The sequence below is a fragment of the Chelonoidis abingdonii genome, chromosome 6 (assembly GCF_003597395.2).
Source record: "Chelonoidis abingdonii isolate Lonesome George chromosome 6, CheloAbing_2.0, whole genome shotgun sequence".
Lineage (NCBI taxonomy): Eukaryota > Metazoa > Chordata > Testudines > Testudinidae > Chelonoidis > Chelonoidis abingdonii.
In genome coordinates, this window is record NC_133774.1 from 40,021,806 (window position 1) to 40,034,116 (window position 12,311).

The 12,311-nt window shown below is 45.6% G+C and overlaps 1 long non-coding RNA gene across 2 annotated transcripts; it reads right to left on the reverse strand.

Moving 5' to 3' along the window:
- Nucleotides 1–3,877: 3,877 nt before the first annotated feature.
- On the reverse strand, nt 3,878–12,222 carry LOC142046974 (uncharacterized). 2 transcript variants are annotated; one of them, XR_012656086.1, is made up of 3 exons: nt 12,139–12,222; nt 11,975–12,044; nt 3,878–4,355 (listed from the first exon to the last, which is right to left on the reverse strand). It is a non-coding gene; the product is annotated as an uncharacterized LOC142046974 (long non-coding RNA). The 2 variants fall into 2 exon arrangements; XR_012656085.1 differs by lacking the exon at nt 3,878–4,355 and adding an exon at nt 5,345–5,713.
- Nucleotides 12,223–12,311: the final 89 nt, after the last annotated feature.

The following is a 12,311-nucleotide window of genomic DNA, read 5'->3' on the forward strand; positions in this document are numbered from 1 at the left end:
TGTCCAAATCTCAGCCTGTCTCGGACATCTCTTTGTGGACTTCTAGCCATCAGCTCAAGCTCAACATGGCTAAAGTAGAACTCCTAATCTATCACTGTGCACAACACCATCACTCAACTCCCTATGCAGGCCCATAACCTGCATGTCACTCTCTGGGTCCTCACATCCAGACTATGCCTAAATCTTGCAGATTTTGTCTGCATAACGTTTCTAAGACATGTTCTTTCCTATTCATCCCCACAGCTGAAAGTTTTCCAGTCTTCAAATCATCTCAAAATGTCAATCAGCACAGGTCAGAGTACCTGAGCCCTGAGTCACTGCAGGCTCTATTGGAAGGGCAAATCAGTGCAGCTGGGTTGTTGCTGCATGCCTGAGTGGTGACTCCTCACAATTCTGGAGGAGCAGCTGAGTGAGCAGCCCTGGCTTGGCTGCAGATTTGCCTCACAATTACAATTTGGTTGATAAAGGTAATAGTGTGGATGTAATATACTTAAACTTCTGTAAATCATTTGCCTTAGTATTGCATGATATTTTGATTTTTAAAAAACTAGAATACAAATTTAACATGACATACATTTTGGGACCTATCCATTTAATGTAACTGTACATGGGGAATCATCATCTAGTCTGTGTGTGTAGTGGAGTCCCGTAGGGATCCATTCTTGGCCTTATGCTATTTAACATTTTTATCAATGACCTGGAAGAATATGATTCCCCCAGTTTTTGGTTAATACTGAAGAGGACAGGTCACAACAATCTGGATCAATTGGCAAGCTGGCCACAAGCAAACTGTGTGGCACTTTAAAAACAAATACAGCTAAATGTAAATTCATACATCCAGGACAAAGAACGTGGGGAACTCTGTCCTGAGAAGCACAGACTCTAAAAAAGATTTGGGGGTTGTCCGTCGTAGATCATCAGCTGAACATGATCTCCCAGGGCAATGCTGTGGTCAAAAGGGAAAATACAACCCTTGGATGCATAAATGGGGAATCTTGAAGAAGTAGACAGGTAATTTTATCTCTGTTTTTGGCACTGGTACAAATGCTGCTGAAATACTGTATCTAGTTCTGGTGTCAATAATTCAAGGAAGATATTGATAAATTGAAGAGTTTAGAGAAGAGCCATGTAATGATTAAAGGATAAGAAAATGTGCTTTAGAGAGACTCAAGGACCTCAATCTTATTTAGATTAACAGAAAAGGTTAAGGGGTGACTTGATCAAATCTGTAAGTGCCTACATGGGGAGCAAACATTTGATAATGGACTCTTCAGTCTAGCGGACAAAGGTATAACATGATCCTACAGCTAGAAGTTGAAGTTTGGCAAATTAAGACAGGAAATCAGGGATAAATTTTTTAACAGTGAGGGACTATTAACCATTGGAACAATTTACCAAAGGTTGCTGTGGATTCTCCATTACTGGCAATTTTTTAAATCAAGATAGGCTCTAGTTCAAAGGAATTATTTTAGGGTGGTTCTGTGGCCTGTGTTATGTCAGATGTCAGACTAGAAGATCAAAATGGTCCCTTCTGGCCTTGGAATCTATGACACATACTTGAAGAAGAAACAGCAGTGCCTCATAAGCACAGCAATGATGTTTTGAGAATCCCCAGTGGCTAGGTGTGCAGCTGACCCTGAGCACCCAGTACTGAGAATAGATTTTTTTTCAGGGACAAACACCATCCACATTCTGCTTTTAAAATTCTCCTTGTTGTTTAAGTACCTAAAAGTGGACCACACCTCCTCTGCTGAGTACCCGAAGAACCTTTTGTAAATTCCACTGTGACTCAGGTTTCTCATTTGTAAAATACTGGCTATAATTATTCTCTAATTCACAGGAATGTTCTGCATCTTAATTAGTCACCTTGTACTTAAGGTCCTATTGTAGACATGCAGAGTATTATTATTGTTGTTGTTGTTTTGACACTGGGCAGGCCTTTTAAAATTAGATCCAGCTAGCATTAAGTGCATCTTTGCTGCAAGTTTCCTAACTAACAACAGGAACCACAGCCCACACACTAAAGGAGTAAGGGCTTGGCTACACTTGCAGGTGTGCAGCGCTGGGAGTTACAGCTGTTTTCGTACAGCTGTGTAGGGAAAGCGCTGGAGTGTGGCCACACTGACAGCTACCAGTGCTGCAGTGTGGCCACATTTGCAGCATTTGCAGTGGTGTTGGAAGTGGTGCATTATGGGCAGCTATCCCACAGAGCACCTCGTCCCATTTTGGTGCCGTGGGTTGTGGGAAGGGGGTGGGTCATTCTGCTTCCTGTCCCAACGCCCCATGATGCATTGCTTCACATCCCAGTAGTCTCTGTTTTTCCGTCCATGTTTGGCGCCATTGTGACTCTCTCATGGTTTCTGTGCAGCGTGATTTCTGTGGGAAATGGAGCCCGAATTGCTGAGAAATATGCTGATGAGTCTCGCCAGCCCATCACGTTTGGCAGTTGAGCTATCCCTCAAGCTTCAAAGTGAGGAGGAGTCTGACAATGATAGCGAGTCGCCTGACGCGTACGACACGACATTGCTTGTGGCATTCATGGAAATGCTCAGCACGGTGGAACGCCGCTTTTGGGCTCGGGAAACAAGCACTGAGTGGTGGGATCACATCGTCATGGAAGTCTGGGATGACGAGCAGTGGCTGCAGAAACTTTTGGATGAGAAAGCCACTTTCATGAGGACTGTGTGAGGAGGTTCGCGCCCACTTGCGGCGCAAGGACACCAGATGAGAGCTGCCCTGCCGGTGGAAGACAGCGGTGGCTATTGCCAATCAGGAAGCTGGCAACTCCAACAGTACCGATCGGTCCGGGAACCATTTGGAGTGGGAAAGTCGACCGTTCAGATCGTTTTGATGCAAGTTGCAGGGCCATTAATTGCATCCTGCTAAGAAGAACCATGACTCTGAAGGAACGTGCAGGACATTGTGGATGGCTTTGCACAAATGGGTTTCCCTAACTGTGAGGGCGATAGATGGGACGCATATTCCTATTCTGGCACCACCCACTGGCATCCAAGTACATTAATCAAAGGGGTATTTCTCTATGGTTCTCCAGGCACTTGTAGATCACTGTGGGCATTTCATTGACATTAACACAGGTTGGCCTGGAAAGGTGCATGAGCACACATCTTTCGGAACACTGGCCTGTTTCGGAGATGCAGGCAGGGACTTTTTTTCCCAGACCGGAAGATCACAGTAGGGGACGTTGAAATGCCATTGTGATCCTTGGAGACTCCGTTTACCCGTTAATGGCCTTGGCTCATGAAACCGTATACAGGGAAGCTTGACAGGAGCAAGGACCGGTTCACAACTACAGGCTGAGCCGGTGCTGAATGACTGTGGAGTGTGCGTTTGGCCGTTCAAAAGGCGCCTGGTGATCTCTGTATGGAAGCTAGACTTGGGGAAAGCAGCATCCCTGCGGTTAATCCGCGTGCTGTACCCTCCAAATATTTGTGAAGGAAGGTGAAACATTCAGTCAGGCTGGACCTCCGAGGTTCAACGCCTGGAGGCTGAATTTGCACAGCCAGAGAGCAGGGCTACTAGAGAGGCCCAACACAGGGCTTCAAGGATTAGATGCCTTGAGGGAGGAATTTGAGGCTGAAAACCAACAGTAATGTTTTGTGCCTTGCATGGGAGTGAAGTGCAGTGGTTACAATGTTAGTAGGAATCTGTTTTTTCCTAAGCTGATTTGCAGTGCCTGTTTCTTTCCTGGGCTAGGGTATCTTTGACTTTCTGCCAGAAAGCCAAGAATTCATTTTTTGAAAAGAAAATAACTTTATTCGCAGCACAACATTTTGGAACTAAAGGCGCAGGGGGGTGTGGTGGGGAACTGTACAGTCACAGGTTTAATAATATCTTGTCTGGAGTGCTGTGCATGACTGCTGCACTTCACGATGCTTATACTGCATGGTGATAGGGGTTGAGTGCAGAGGGTAAGGGTCGTAGTTCTCAGGGCTGGTTGGTGAACGTACAGGTGTTGGAGGCAGCTGGTGGAGGTAAGAACCTGGATGCTGGGGAAGGGGGTTTGGAGCTGACATTGGGGCACAAGGGAAAGAGCTTTGGGACGGGGGCGGGGGCGGCACGGTAGTGCTCTGCCTGCATGGCTACGAGCACCTGGATAGAGCCTGCTTGGCACGCCAGGATGCTTATCAGCTGCTTTGTACTTTTCTTCCTGGCCGCTGCATTTCTCTGGTGGATCCTGCTTTCTCTTTCTCTCCAGTCCTGCAGTTTTTTATTCTCTCTGGCAGAGTGATCCATAACTACTGGCAGCAGGTCGTCTTTACTTTTTCGCGGTTTCTTCCGGAGGTTTTGGAGTCTTTGAGCTGTTGATAACACAGGCAGCTGAGAAATCAAGGTCACTTGTGGAAAGGCAAAAAAGGCAACAGTTAACAGAGGCAGCATTGTTTATATCTCAGACAGTTATTCCCACACAGTGAAGGAGTTTCAGTCTTCACTTTAGCATAATTTTCCCATACCAAAGAGAGTGCACATAACCCACAGGAGCCCCGAAATGGTGAGTAAGGGGGACTGATTGCTTCAGGGCTGTGCTGGGGTTTCTGTGCATTGACGAAAGCAAACAGCTGCAGGGGGCACCTACACTGAACACTCTCCCAACATTTTCCACAGGAATTAATCCTGGAAGCTATCTCGCTGCTGCGGGTCACCTGGGAAGGGGGAATGATTGCTTCAGGGGTGTGCTGGGGTTTCTGTGCGTTGGGGAAAGCAAACAGCTGCAGGGGGCACCTACACTGAACACTCTCCCAACATTTTCCAAAGGAGTTAATCCTGGAAGATATCTCGCTGCTGCGGGTCACCTGGGAAGAGCGGGAGGGTCTTCTACAGCAATGTGGATTCCGCCCTGGCCCCTATGCAGCTTGCCTGTGTGCAGCAATGGTCCCCCCACCCCTCGTGGCACAGTGGCACGGACGCGTTAGCCTGACTGGGACAAGGACCACAGTGGCTCTCCCTATAAACTTGCACAAGTGCATTGCCCACGCTCCGGCTGAAACTTTTGAAGAGATTACCGAGGCTGATTACTGCGACATGATAGACCACATCAATGGGTATTCCACATCTAGGCATGCATGCATGCAGCCCTAACCCTCCCTCCTCTCCCAAAACATTTCCATCCTGAAAATAAAAGCCGCTTACCAGGAACCCACTCCTCTGCTTGTCCTTCACCAAGTACCAGCTGCTGCGACTGGCTACCTTCCTCTTGGCTTGAGAAGAGCTCCTGGCTGCATGACTCCTGGGACTCCGGGGTGTCTCCCCCCACCCCAGTATCCTCACTCTCGGATTCCTCCTCTCCCCACTTCCTTCGTCTCCCCCTCTCCGCCAAAGTGTCCATCGTGGTCCTTGGATTGGCAGTGGGGTCACCCCCAAGTATTGCATCCAGCTCCTTGTAAAAATGGCAGGTCGTGGGGGAAGTGCCAGAGCAGCGGTTTCCCTCGTGGGCTTTGCAATAGGCACTCCGCAGCTCCTTCACTTTAACCCTGCCCTGCACCGCATTCCGGTTATGGCCCCTTTCCAGCATGGCCCTTGATATCTGCCATAGGTATCGTAATTCCTACGGCTAAAGCGCAGCTGTGACTGCACAGCTTCCTCCCCCCAAACACTGATGAGGTCCAGCAACTCGCCACTGCTCCATGCTGGGGCTTGTCTGGCGCGTGGAGGCATGGTCACCTGGAAAGATTCACTGATTGCACTGCATACCTGGCTGAGCAAACAGGAAGGGGATTTTTAAAATTCCTGGGGCATTTAAAGGGGGGATCACCTGAGGCCAGGACAATAGAGTTTGAACTGATGAGCAGAGTGGCTGAGCAGGCATTCTGCGATACCTCTGGGGGCCAATAACAGCGCTTTTGGTGGCCACACTGGCGGAGCAGCGCTGCAGCACCAGCGCTGCAGTCGTTATTCCTCAGGCAGAGATGGAGTACATGCAGCGCCGTAGCCAGGGAGATACAGTGCTGTATGTGCCTTGCAAGTGTGGACGGTGAGTAAGTTGCAGCGCTGTAAAGCCACCACCAGCGCTGCAACTCTCCAGTGTAGCCAAGGCCTAAGATAGGGTGCCTGAAGGAGAGCTATGGCACAACACCACTGCATTTTTTTCTGTCCTCCTCAACGTGGCTGTGCAAATACTGTCAGAGGATGTTTCCCACCAATTCCTGACAATGCCATCCACCAGGTCCAAACTCAAAAGTTAAACTGACCCAGCTAAATTGCTCAGGGATGTTAAAAATCCACACTCCTGAGTAATGTAGTTAAGCTACCCTTATCACCACCTGTAGACAGTGCTAGATGGACAGAATTCCATTGCTTCTCGGTGGAACAATTTTCTCCCATGCCTTACAGATAACACTCCTGTCAGGCAAATACCATTCTGGTATATATTTTCTTGCAACTACATCACTTGGTCACATCTTCAATTTGTGATCTAGTATTGCCCCCAGCTCCTTTTCTGCACTACTACTACCACTTAGTTATTTCCCATTTTGTAGTTGTATATTTGATTCTTCCTTAACTGTAATACTTTGCACTTGTTTTTATTGAATTTCATTTTGTTGATTTCAGACCAATTCTCCAATTTATAAAGGTCATTTTGAATTCTAATCCTCTCATCCGAAGTGCTTGCAACCCCTCCCAGATTGGTGTGATCCACACATTTTATAAGCATACTTTCCACTCCATTATCCAAGTTACTTGTGAAAATATTGACTAGTACTAGATACAGGATAGACTTCTGCAGGACCCCCACTAGATACAACCTCATAGTTTGACAGTGGACCATTGATAACTTCTGAGTAAATTTTTTTTAGTCAGTTGTCCACCCATCGTATAGTAATTTCATCTAGACCATATTTCCCTAGTGTACTTATGAGACTGTCATATGGGATTGCGTCAAAAGCCTTACTAAAATCAAGATATGTCTACCACTTCATGTTATGCAGTTGGCCAGTAACCCTGTTAAAGAAGGAAATTAGGTAGGTTTGACATGATTTGTTCTTGACAAATCCATGTTGGCTATTATTTATCATCACACAGGTGTTGTGCACCTTTAAAAGAAGTCTGGCAGCTTAAATTCATAACTTTGCTAGACACTAAAAATTATGGACTGAACGGAGACAAGAATATTACAACAATCTATAACCCATTACCCTCTCATCACATATCTCTCCCACAGCTCCCTCTCTCTCCCTCCCCACCCCTCAACCCCGCCCCAAATGACTGAAGAGGTATTAAGTGGCCACTTCATCTTGAATGGTCCCTTGAAATATGTTAATTACTTATGCTAAACAATCTGTTCCACCTTGTATTTATCTATGATACTCCTAGTACATTTCCCAGACCTAAAGAAGAGCTCTGTGTAAACTCAAAAGCTTGTCTCTCACCAACAGAAGTTGGTCCAATAAAAGATATTACCTCACCTACCTTGTTTCTTTCATATCCTGGAGCCAACACTGCTACAAGAACTCTATGTGTAGAAACTTACTGGACATTTTGTGGGGTTTTTTTTGCAGTATTCCTTTTCCAACAGATGTCCGAGTAGTCAAAGTCCCCATTATTACCAGGTTTTGTGTTGTGGATATTTCTGTCATTTGTTCTAGCATTAATAATTACATCTACCATTAATTAACATAATTATAGAAGTAACAATTCCTTTCTCTCACTCTGTCTGTCTTGTCTTTTTAGATAGACCCTGCCCAATCATGTTGGGCTTTTTAGGCTCCACTGGAATTTAAATACATTAACAATAAAAGAACTAATATGTTTTTCTTTTAAAATTAAAACTGAGATAAGAGTTAAGAGATTCTCAGAATCAAGTGGACTTGAAAGCCTGGCTTTACCTGATACTATTTCTTCTTAAGAATCTAGCCACGCTATTCTGAACAGCTAAATAAAATCTAACATAACTCTTTTGTCACACAGAAATGAAGGACCTATTACCGCTAAAGAGGGAGAAGCAAAGCATTTCAGAGTAAAACATCTCATGAATGCAAGAAACTATTTCTGATCATCTTACAGATGAGGAGGGCCCAACTCTCTGCTGATATAAAGGAGTAAAATCTACTGAAGTAGTGGAGCTGTGCCCATTTACACCAGCCAAGATTTTGGCACACAAGCACTACATGAGAAAGGATTTTGCTTGGGAAAACTACCACCAGTGCAGTAGCATTAATCTTTATATATCTGCAGTGTATTAGGTGATCACTTTAGTACAACCACAGGTACAGACCACCTCCTTCTATGTCCTCTCTCATGCTTATCTCAGAGCATCCCCGCCCAGGCTTGAGTTGCCATGCATCCATCCTTTCCTCCTTCACACATACTTTTTCCAAAAGGCCTTTCAGTCTCAGAGACTGGTATGTCTACACAGTGCACTGTGCTCAGATCCTGACTCAGGTTTAACACAAGCTCCCCGCTTCCAGGTGCCAGTGCTGCAGTCTAACTGTCCCATCATTTCCCCAGTGGCAACTGCAGCCATACACAGTACAATCTCACATATATTTCATCCCCCCTCATGAATGGGACCATTCAAACCATTAGGTGGACACCCAAAGCATCCCTGAATTCTGTTGCACATGACGAGCTAGCACTGTCTGGCTGTGTGTACAAGCTCAGATATCTGGCAGTGTCTTGAGTCCTCTCCTGATGAGAGAGTTCCCCTTTGTCCTCACAGACTTCGGGCACAGCACAGCAGCCCACAATAACAAGGACTGCACTGATGACATTGGTATCTAAATAGCTTCTAATGCAGTGCCAATGAGATTTCACTCTTCCACATGCACAATTCCACCACCATCCTAATGTGTGTAACTGAACCTTATTTTGCCAGGTCCTGTGAAATTAGGATACTGTTTCATGCCATGGAAACAAGGGGTGCATTGGATTCCCTAGAATAACAGTGGGGACAGTGACTTCATTTATAACAATGTCATTTGCGGAAATAATATCCCAGCTTCTCCATAAAGTCCTGATCTCTGGAACACTCTGGCATCGTGCACCCTGCCAGTGCAGCACATATTAGTGTCCATCAATCTGCCCCTGTGATAGAACAGGGCCTGCATAACAATGGAGTAGTACTCTTTGCAGTATGTATACTTATGTGCTTCTTGCAGAAGGCAAATTATAGGCATGAGTTCCATCCGTGGCCCCATTGCAGTTTGGAAAATCCATTCTCTGAAAACCAACAATAATTTCAGGAGCATTTTAATGTCCATCATCTTTAGGTCAATCAAAGTCCTGATCACCTCAGAAAACTTTGCCAAAACAACCCTGACAGTTGATTTTACAGTTGATTAACTCCAAACTGGTTAGCCATGAACTTGTAGCTGTCTTGGGTAGCCAGCTTTCTGATGGCTATTGTGACCCACTTTTGGACTGGACTGGCCTCCTACCTGTCGGTGTCCTGGCATGGGAGGGTTGGAGAAAGCTGATCACAAATCTCCAGGAAGGTCTGCTTCTTCATGTGAAAATTCTGGACCCAATGTTGGTCACCCCTAGTCTTCATAACAACATGGTCCCACCAGTCTGTGTTTGTGGCCCTGCTCCAGAAGTACTGGTCTACATAGGGGAATTTGCGACTAAGGCAACCCTCTTGAGCAGCATCAGCTGGGTTGTGTCTGGCATTTCTGCATTCCACCCTGAACAGTGCCTCTGGCCGATCAAAAACTGCCTCCAAAATGTTCACCAGCATCTTGCACATGCTCTAGCTGATTCCTAAAATAGGACTGACACACCAGGTGGAGCATTTCTTCCACTGGGTCATGACCCATATTGATGGCTCTGGATGCTGGGAGCATGCGACCACAAAATGACTCAGATGGATGTGTTTTCAGGCAAAAACCATGCAAAAGACTTCCATCAATTCCCACAGGATGGACCAACAAATTCTCCTACAGCCCACTATGAAATAAGCCCTAGACTGGCTTCAGCTGGCGAGGCTGCTAAGAACCCTGGGATCTGATAGTATATGTTCACAGAAGCTGAAATTCTGACTCAGGTCTGTATAGTGCCAGCACGGTTGTGAGGTCCAGGATTGCAATGTTGTGTGGACATTTGAGAGTGGGTGTGGAAACAGAGGCCATAGGTGTAGGTCACACTGTCCTGGGCTTAGGCGGTAGTGCAGACACAGCTTATGTTGCCAAAACTTACATCACTCAGGGATGTGATTATTCCACTCCCTGAGTGACATAAGTTACACTGACATAAGCATTTGTGTGCATAGTGCTATGTCAGCAGGAAAGCTTCTCCTGCCAACAGAGCTTATGCTGCTTGGGGAGGTGGGTTTTTTTATGCCGACAAGAGAGCTCTCTCCCATCAGCATAGAGCATCTCCACCAGAAGCGCTTCAGCAGCATCGCTGTATCAGTGGCACTCCAATGCAGTACATGTAGCATACCTTGTGTGTGCTGTGCAGACATACTCTAGGTGGGTGGATAGTTTTACCAAAATCAAAACATCTAACAAATTGCGGCACTAATAAGAGGAGTGCTAAAAATTCCTGCTCAGCCACACTGTCTTTACTGTTCCTCTCCTAGCCTTCTCCTCCCCCAAATCTGCATCCGTACATTTTCCATGTAGACTCTAAGACTATCTTCATATCAGTCTGGTAAATGTGAGCACACTGTTAAAGGCTTCAAAATAGTAATGCAGTTTCAGAATACAATGGCAGACTGAAGTCAAGTGTAGAATAAGATGTGTCTGTGCTTTTCCATAGATGCTGACTGGTTAATCTTTAACAATTAGAATGGCTTGAAATTTGGGTTTGTAAGAAGAAGCCTGAGGGGGGCACGATTCTAAAAATATGGAAGAGAGCGAGATTAGACAGGAAACAATGAAGGAAATATAAGTAGAGAAGAGCTGTTCACTACAAATTCCTTTAATTTTCCTGGATTTCTTTTAAAGAAAGACTTAAGACTCAGCCAAGCCACGGCAGCAAAATGAAGGACCCAGTCCTCATCCACAACAGAGCTTTGCTTTGTGTCATTGAAAAAAGGGGAGGCAAAGGTGACTTTAAACCACCTTTGTGCCCCCTCTCCCACAATCTCCATGGCTTGTGTGGGCCTGTTTGGCCCTCAACATGATTTAAAGCAGCTTCAAGTTGCTCTAAGTTCCACCAGTTCTAACAGCCTCTACAGGGGCTATTCTGGGGATGGCTATACCACAGCTCCGTTCACCCATTTCCCCAGACCTTGCCCTACCTGCTGTTAGGGCAGGCCCCTGAGAAGGGGTGCGATAGAGTTGCCAATGCCAGTTCTACACCAGGGAATCTGCAAGTAGCCAGATCTGCTGCTTTGTATTATCAGAGTGACACAGAGCAGCTAAAAAGGGGTGTGGGAGCATGAAGAGCTGGATCTAGCTCTTTAAATCTTAGTAAAATGTACTCAACTGTTATGCTCTTTCCAAAGGAATATAGGGAAGCTAATCTGGTGATCCATTTACACGGTCATTGGGGAAAAAGGCTTAACTTTTCTATTTAAGATAAATAAATTTGCCTAACAGTCCTGTTACTTAATCACACTCAATCTATTTTACACTTGATGAAACACAAACCTGTAGCAAGGAAGAGAGATGGATCTTTCCAATGAGAGAAAGCACCTAACCACCTCCAGAGACTTGCACAGTGTGACTGTGGGAATAGGACTGTGGTGAGTGAAAGAGTTGAGAAACGGGTCTGGATCAGCATTGCCATACACCTTGTGAAATCACTAACATCTGAGCAAAGTGGGTGTGTAATGCTACCATTCTTATCTGGTCATGTTTTACACAGGTGTTAATAAGCACACAGGGGAACGCTGAATTGAGCCAAAAAGGAACAGACATGAGCCTAAAGCAGGGACTAGAAATTGGTGCAGTGAAGAGACTGATAGGTTTGCTGATTAAGAGCTTTTGGACCACTTTCTTTAAAGAGAATCCAACATCAAATATATTAAAACCCTCATTATCATCTATATAAAAACGTGCAAACACATGCTTACTTGATTGAAGTCTATGGTTCTGCTTATTGAAACACGGGTACATACTGAGGATACTGCCATGCTCACCTTCCTGTGGGTAAAAGAAAACAAGAACAAAAGCTACAGCTGCAGCCTTCATGTTGGGGATAGAGAGTAATGGCTGCATTTCAGCCCTGTATCTTAACCTGGACTGTGATTCCACTGTCCTCCTTGCACACCGAGTCTATGAAAAGCCTGATTACTTCATCTTTCTGCAGGCAAAGTTATTTTCCTGCATCTGTGCATCTCTGTCAGGAATCAGGGCTTGCAGAAGAACCAGTCTCTGGGTTCCCTGTCAAATGCAGCTGGTTTGTAGAAG